The 9,177-nt window shown below is 35.6% G+C and overlaps 1 long non-coding RNA gene across 1 annotated transcript; it reads right to left on the bottom strand.

The window, feature by feature from the left end:
- Window positions 1–1,700: 1,700 nt before the first annotated feature.
- On the bottom strand, window positions 1,701–4,156 carry LOC135154866 (uncharacterized). Its single transcript, XR_010294282.1, has 3 exons — window positions 4,043–4,156; window positions 2,664–2,796; window positions 1,701–2,110 (listed from the first exon to the last, which is right to left on the bottom strand). It is a non-coding gene; the product is annotated as an uncharacterized LOC135154866 (long non-coding RNA).
- Window positions 4,157–9,177: the final 5,021 nt, after the last annotated feature.

Raw genomic sequence — 9,177 nt, 5'->3', positions numbered from 1 at the left:
GTAGTTCCAAAAACCAAAAAGAGATTAATTAAACTTAGAACGAAGTGAAACGATCACTTTGACAATAATATAATTGCAAGAAAGGGAACAGGGTGTGAAAAAATATAGGACTATTACTTTCCACATTTCGCTTTTCCCTACATTTATCGCGTTTGAGCTTAGTTTTAAAGAAATAAAATACATTCGATATAAAATAGAATTATATGTGGGCCATCCTGGGAAAATGGGTATTATAGGTGAAATTTTGGATTTTGTTTTTTTAATGTTTTCTGGTACATGGACACATGTACAATGTGTATACAAAATATTAGAGTCTAATTCATATTTAAATTAGAGATATGGCCAATTGAATCAGGGGTACCCCCCCCCCCCTGCCTGGCTGTATGGGTCGTCATGGTAGTCGGGCTTATTATTCATCTTTTCATGATAGGGAAATGTTGGTTCTTTTGTAACGCCCAACATACCTGGCATAGGCGAGGTGATCTTTTGTAGTGCAGACATAATTTTTATATATACACAGCTAGGCGAATACAATAAAACAAATTATTCTACATATTCAACCACACCCACACTAGAACCCACACCCACACACTCACATTACATGCAAAAAAACCCTTATGGAGACTATTTGTCATACTATATATAGTTCGTCATAGCGCGTAGTTTTAACATGAGAGGAGGTTCCCAGATCCAATGACCAGGGGAAGATGGGGTTGGGTTATTCATCTGATTTTTTTGTTGTTGGGGGGGGGGGGAGGGGCAGCTTATCATTTTTTTGGGGGGTGCCCACCCCCACAGGCGCCTCAGAACATTTTTTGAAAATGGGAGGGGCTGTCCATGCATTAAAAAAAAATCACAATCAAATGGTAATTTTTTACATGTTTATACATGCGTTCTGGGGAAAAAAAGTGGGGCCAAAGCCCCTGCCCACCTCCATCCTAGATTTGTCCCTGCCCTTAACCCCCCCCCCAAAAAAAAAAAAAAAGACACCACCATGCTGTTTGTCCATACTTCACTTTCTCGCAAAGTAAAATCTAAAAAAAAATCATGCTTAAGCTTTGGAAAATAACCACAAACAAAATTCAATTTTGCAAAACCAAGTTTTTTCGGTGGCAATACACAATAGTGAAAAACTGATGCGAGCTACATTTCATAAATATTTAATATGACAGCAACTCTTGATGAAATATGAACTTTCATTGAACTAGCGAATCAGGAAGCAGAAGGTTCACTGTTTTCATGGTAGTTTTCATTCGAGCAAGGGATCATATCCATATTTAATGAAATGGGCCACATTTGGTTTCTTTTTAGGGATGGGGTAGTCATGGAAATATATTTCACATATTGCTGCCAAATTATCTGGATCACTGAAGGATTTTTTTTAGGTCACTTCGTTTGAAAAGAAGAATAAAACTGTGCATAAAAACTTGGCTCCACATATTAATACGACAGGTATTATAACTAACAAATACTCACAAATACATAGTCATCTTTTCTCTGCTACACTCTGTACACGTGTGTAATGATATGCGTTGTAAACATCTTATGCTTGAATAAAAAAATAATATCAGAGTTTAATTCTTGATATGGAAGAGACTACAAACATTTACTATCTTCTATGCAGCAGTAATAGCAGAACTCAGGAATGTGCATCGCTCTCCACTGTCCAAATTTGCACTAAAATGATATAAAACACGATAATCTCTCCTTAGTGTGTGTGTTTAACATTATCACAAACTTCTTAATACAGCAGCAAACTTACCACATTTCAATTTTCTACAATGACATCCTTCTAATGGGTAAGCAAACGTTACAAATTAAGTTTAATTTTTTTATCGAAAAACTTCAGAGTTTGTTCATTCAAAGTAAAACATGTATTCATTGTTCAATTTCCTCTCCTATCGGGGAGGCCGCGAGGTGCCTTGTCCTCATCTAAGATCTTTCCATATATCATATTCCCTCTATTTGGAAAATCCAGTTGATAGCTTATCTGGGAGTATCTGAGAGACTATGTCAGCAGGGTTCACCAAAGGGGATAATTTTCTTCCTCTGCATTGTTTGCTTTCTTCATGTTCCAGTCTTAAAAATGCCACGTTCCGATGACTCAAATCTACATGTTTGATGAATGCAATTGAAAAGTTCACCGATATTAATGTGTTATAAAAACAGTCACATTACACTCTCATTTCTTCATGATTCATGGACATTTATGATATTTAAAATACATTAACTTTACACTCTTTGGCTTTGTGTAAATGTTACTTGTATTTCTAATAAAGGTGGAAGTACTCCCTGATGTCATATTTTTCTACCAAAAATAATAAGATTTAACTATTTTTGGGTAAAAAAAATCCCTCCAAAATTCATGAGATGTTCATATTTAAATGTTTAATTTGATATATCACTTGCAAAAAGCTTTCTCTGCATGAGCGTTTATCCAAATTCTATATTTTTTTTAATTTTTTTTTGTTTTTATCATTTTATATATTTTTTTATTTTCCATAATTCTAGATTTCATGTACTAATAGTGGTAAAATAAATTTTAAAACAATATCTTATAAAACGTCAATTAATTCGTGGAAAAATCGGTTACAACTGACATGATAAAGTCAAAACTGGCACACTATTTCCATATAGAATATGGATAAAGCATGGAAAGCTACCTGAAGCTGTGGTAATGGTGAATCCCATATCAGAGTCTTAAATTACTTCTTGAAGGGCTGCTGTCAGCTGTATGTTGGTTCTGAGATGTCTTGTCCTCACTGCACTAATACAGTTGCTCTGTAGATCCCGTGCCTTTAACATGTTTAACACAACGAAAGAAAACAAGGCCAAATTTTCAGAGTTAAAGTTTATTTAAAAAAAAACACTACTTAAGAAAAAAAACTAAAAAAAAAATTAAAACTATAATTTTTTTTTATTTTCAAAAATCTGTCTTTTCATTTTTTTTTTAAATATTGAATGATTTTGTGTAGAAAGTTGGCGAACCTCATGTAATGTAGCTCGACCAGATTGTAGAAAAAATAAGAAATACCCCCCACACCCTCCCCCAAAATATATTTATATTTTTGAATAAATTTCTTTAAATTATAATTTCGATATCATTTGCACAGCTTTGGTGAAGCTTATACCAAATAGACCCCACCCCCTCCGAAAAAAAAAATTGAAATCAGAAGTCCGACAAATAAGAATTTGTTAGAAAAGGGGATTTGAAGAATGTCCATAATTAACCGATTTAAAAGGGTACTCCGAGCTGAAAATAATTTCATCAAATGTAAGCAAATGCTGCAAATTTCATCAAAATCTGATAACAACTAAATCTAAAAGGGTTTTTCATGCATTATAAAAACAGTTATATGCACGTCTTAATAAATATTCGTTAGATGGGCTGATGATGACACCCCACTTTAACTTTTCTTATAACAAAACATGAAATCATACTTATTTTATTTGGTCAATGATGGTGTGAATGATATGTTACCTTTTTGCATTAATTAATATCTAGTCTTGGAGGGGGGGGGGGGGATAGAACAAACATAATTTCATGTAACAAGGTGAGACATCTTTGCATCAGTTTGTCAAGTAAATTCATAAAAACATGCATAGAACTGTTTCACCGAAATCCATATCTTTATAACTTATCATAGCTCTTTTACTCCTTGTCCAATTTTGATTTTTTTTTTATAGGCCCTATACATTTTTTACAAACTTGTTGCATGTGATAGATTTAACTTAAATTGTTACAAGTATGTAACGAAGGCCTATCTAAGTCCGTGCAGATCTAGATCTAGTTGATAGCCTAGGCATACATAAGTTAGATCTTAAAAAAGCCGTCAAAGCCCCGGACAAATACCGCGAATCGCTGCAGCAGTCGCATGTAATTTGACGTTTAAAGTCGTTCCTAAAAAAGCTCTCTCTCGATCGATCCGCATAAACACGCAATACAAAATTCACATTCACGTGTTTAGTTGCCATGTTCCTCGCATCGCATTTATCAATGAATTTAACAAAACAACTCAATCTGCAACATAATTTAACTTACCTTCATGGATTTCAGCCAAGGGAATTAAATTCAATCAACATGTATCCGAACCCGCCACCAAATATATCGAGCCGATATCCACAGTTCTGAAAAATAAAAATGCGCCTGACATTTTTTTTTATTTCCCACGGGTTGTTTGTTTTGTTTTTCCTCGCGACGCGCGCCAGACAAAAGTTTGATGACACGCGTATTTAAATGACGTCCTAGCGCATTTATTGTCTCTCACCAATAGTCTGGTTTTTGCGCGACGCCACACATATATATATATATTTTTTTGCTCGTTGTTTGAATGTGAGTTCAATGAAAAACAGGCTCGTTTGTTTTGGTATTCGATTTGAAAAGATTTCTACAGTCGCATACTGGATGCTATTTTGATACCCTTACAGAATGATAATCATATCATACTCAGGTCAACTGACGAAAGAGCGCCCGCTTTCGATCTAGCGAACTTTTGTATTGATGGGTATTTAAGACAGTATGCGAAACCGAATCCAAGTGAGAAGGAGGGAATATACGGAAGTGCCATTGTTCATTGTCCAACCATTTTATGTTTTTTTGTTAGAATCTTCTGTCTGTCAGAATAGACAGAACGTCGTCTCATTGCCTATGATCACTGAATGATGACGTCCATTTCAATGCAAGTAGTTATTGGTCTTTGCCTTGAAATTATCATCTCACAAAGCTGTAAGTATGAATCGTAGTGTAATATCGTTCATGAACGTAGTTTGTACGAAGCACATAAACACTTGCCGTATGAATACGCATGGGTTAGCATGAATGCGTATATTTTCCCCTAAATTATTCCCAAAAGAACCCTGTACTTAATATGATGGATGATACTTTAAGGTGCGAATATTCAGCGAGGGCACCATATTGAATAATTATATATATATATGTATATATATATATATATATATATATATAATTATTCAATATGGTGCTTCAAGTGCACCACCAGAAACGTCGTATATGCTATACGATGCTCTCGCTGCTCTAAGCTTTATATTGGAGAGACCAAACGACGTCTAGCAGACAGAGTAACAGAGCACCTGCGTTCGATCCGACTTAACACACCTGGCCTTCCAGTTGCAACGCATTTCAACCAACCTGGACATTTCATCAACGATCTACAGGTATGCGTTGCCATCCCTTGCGACCGTGAGACGGATCGCAAACTCAAAGAAGAGAAGCTGATCTACAGTCTCGGGACCCTCGCACCCCACGGAATGAATGTGTCTTTCCGCGCCTTCCCAATGCCTGAGACCAAGTGAACTTTTCTTTCTTTACCGATGGATCGATAGACTCTTTTGCCGTTTTTACTCTACGTCATAATAGTTGCCTGGACTTTACTCATTACGTCACAATATCATCTAACAATGCACCTGTCGCGTTAGTTATGTTGTTGCGCATTATATTTATTGCGCGTTGGTATCATCACCAAATGATGCAACCTGTTTTGGATTTAATAAATTCATCCCTGAAGAAGGTCTATGACCGAAAATTTGGAAGATTATGTCTCCTTACGGCGTTTCTATTAAGTCTTTTTTTGTTTCTATATATATATATATATATATATATATATAAATGTATCCTTCCATGTAAAATCATTTAGAACAATAAAGAATATTTTCTTTAATACTGAATGCATTATATTTTCATCGCAAGCTCAACCCACTTGGATCTACATCATTGATGGAGAGGGCATCCGCTTCTTCAACAACTACTCTTTAACGGTAATAGCTGGAGAGCCGTACAACATATCATGTATAGCAACGCGGGCATTGCCTCCTGCAAAATTGGAATGGCGTATACCAGAGGATGTGGCCGTTGTTCATCAGGAACAGTCGGATGTCATTAAAGACAGTTTTTACATCTCCAGGAAGGCGGTTACAATCACATCCTCGAGAATTGACCAAGGGAAGATTTTGAGCTGCGTCGCATTACACCCAGAACTACAAAGGATTCTTCAATGCTCTGTTCACCTTACTGTTCAGGGTAAGTATTTTCATGAATATTTCTATCTGTTGGTTATGTCCCGATGACATGCATTCTCATTTTTGTTGTCCAGCCTTTTATTGATCAAACAAAACAAACTTATAGATGTAAAGCAATATTACTGTTAAACAAGCCGACTTCAAAATATTCTGATCATTTATTCTATTTAGCATGTGTTAAGTGAACTAAATTCTTTAAAATCATTCCTTCTCTCATTTCCTCTCTGCCTTACCCTAACTCGCTGACTTGCTCTTCTCTTTTCCTTTGAAGTACCTCCTATAAAGCTGCTGCTCTTTCCAACTGGAGATAAACAGTCACAGTCAATAGACATATACGTTCAAGAAGATTCACCGACTTCAATTACTTGCAAAAGTATTGGGTCATTCCCAGCGACCGAACTATCATTTCAGATAGAAGGTGACACTGGTCTTGCTGACAGGATCCCTATTCGTGTAAATATCTCCAGCAAAAGGAGTACTTTAGACGATACGTTGTTCGACACCGAGGGAGCTATTACCATGCACCTAAATATTGAGCATCATGAGAAGTACGTTTATTGCTACGCATCATTTCAACAACACATAGTCGGATTTATGTCCACCAAAGTGATTGTTTACGGTGAGTTTTCCCCCTTTTGGTTGGTGGTTTGTTTTTCAAAAGGCGTTTTTTTGTCATACAAAATATCTTACAATCTATTGGCTTATTAGAAGTTACATGTATCTCGTCTTAACCGCCATAATTTACATGTACATGACAAAGTATAATATTCTAAATAGATGTGTATGGAGGGGGGGGGGGTCTTACTGATATTCAGTTCGTCATCGCTGATATTGGGGATTTCACTTAATGTAAGGAAACGAAGGTTTGTAAGATGGATTTTATTTCCACCCCTTCTACAAATTACAGAATACACCAAGTAGGTACCGTTTGAACCAAAATAGTATTATTGAATTTACGGTATTGATTTATACATACCCTTTTTACGATTCGTTAAAAGGCCCACCAGAAGGTATCAAAATTACTTATCCAGCGGACCTCTACGAAGGTATAGAGATAAATGTAACCTGCAAAGCTGTTAATGGATACCCTGCACCGCATATCCATTGGTTCATCGGATCAAGAAATCATACAGAGGATTCATCTTTAAACATTAGTGAAAATAAAGCTGGTCGATATGATGCTGAAAGCGTCCTAACTCTAAGACCGACGAGGTTTGATCATGGGAAAAGTCTTCTATGCGAAGCAGTTCAACCTACAACACTCCCAGCTCGTTCGGTGAATCAAAGCTTGGTTCTGAACATAACATGTAAGTGGTGATTTTTTTTAATGCATTAAATAAGACTAGTGGACTGGGGGAATATATATAGTTAACCCGTTTGAATTGCAGATAATCTTGTCTGTCTACACGCTTTCCTCGTTGACTCTTTGATTATTTAAGATACTTTTTTCTGCTTCTGCTGTCCGCTTGTTATGTGTTAAACAATATTTCTAAAGAAAACGTGACCCATTTGGATTTCTTTTTACGTTCACACACTGTAAATGTAGAAACGAGACAAACTTTATCCAAAATGACACTGCATCCTTCTTTTCAGAAAGTTATTGGACAATGTTTTGTTTTGTGTTTTGCTTCTTTTTACGTACATGAACTTGATTTTATCATCTATCTTTATCCCGTCCCCATGATTATTATACTTTTCTTATCCATTTCTATAATTTTTTTATTTTGTGTCTGTGATGTAGATCATCCCGTTGTGACAATTACTGCTCGACGTCTTGCATCAAACATAGCAAGTGGGACTACTAAGCTCGTGTTGACGTGTAAAGCGGACGCCAATCCTCCTGTCAATACCGTCGATTGGCTATGCCACGAAACTGTAGTGTCAAACGACACCAACTACAGACTCACCGAGACTCTATATGAAGATGCAACACTAGCATCGAGCGTACTTGCGATTCAAAACCCACTCTCCAAATATCATTGTGTTTATAAATGCACCGCTGTATCAGAATACGGCTCGAGAAGTGCAGAATCCAGTTCCCTTTATTTGTGTAAGCTATTATCATTTACTTTTGAAATAATCAATAACAAATAAAGTGATGTGATCAAAATAATTATACATACTTTGTGTGGTTTTACATACATATATTTGATGTTTTTCGTCTTATACCAAACAAAAATAAAACATTGTTAGACATGTGGCTTTTAATGGACCCTCCATATCGTAAAATAGTTGAATTTGATATGTTGTATTTCAATTCGAATAAAGAAAAATAATAAATTAATTAATACATTTTGTTTCAAAATCAAATAATCATTTAATCCTACCAATATCGTCTTAGCACATAAATATTGATGTATTGATTTTATATTTCATCTTTGTTATTAACGTATCCCGTTATGTTTTGTTTTTACAATGTTTCTTCTGTTTTACAGATTTTATCCCGAATCCGCCATCTGGGTTCATCATGCACCAAAATCAGACGAGATCTTCATCTCTTTTCGTTTCCTGGCAACCAGGATCAACATTAGGGTATGAGAACATCGCTACATTCGCCATATGCACGTTGTCGTTAAAACAGATCCTCATACATGATTAAACTTTTGTAAATAGTTCCAAGAACAAAACAGAGATTGTTAAAAATTAGAACGAACTGAAACGATCACTTTGACAAGAATATAACTGCAAGAAACGGAGCAGTGTGAAAGATAGCTAGGAGTATCAATTTCCACACTTCAATCATGAAAATCGCTTTCCCCTACTTTTATCGCGTTTGAGCTTAGTTTTACAAAAATAAAACTACATTCGATATAAAAAAAATTTTGCTCGTTGTTTGAATGTGAGTTCAATGAAAAAACAGGCTTGTTCTTTTTCGTATTCAATTTGAACAGATTTCTACACTCGCATAAAATCCATTATGAAAATATATACCGCATACTATTTTGATACCCTTGCATAACGATATTCAAATTATACTCAGGCCCACTGATGAAAGAGCGCCCGCTTTCGATCTAACACTTTTGTTACATGTTATATTGGTGGCTATTTAAGACAGTTTGCGAAACCGAATCCAAGTAAGAAGGAAGGAATGTAAGTAAGTGCCATTGTTAATTGTCCAAACATTTCATGTCTTTTTGTTAG

This window comes from Lytechinus pictus, chromosome 8 (assembly GCF_037042905.1).
Source record: "Lytechinus pictus isolate F3 Inbred chromosome 8, Lp3.0, whole genome shotgun sequence".
Taxonomy (NCBI): domain Eukaryota; kingdom Metazoa; phylum Echinodermata; class Echinoidea; order Temnopleuroida; family Toxopneustidae; genus Lytechinus; species Lytechinus pictus.
The sequence above is the reverse complement of the archived record's forward strand: the minus strand, read 5'-3'. Positions and strand labels throughout refer to the sequence as shown.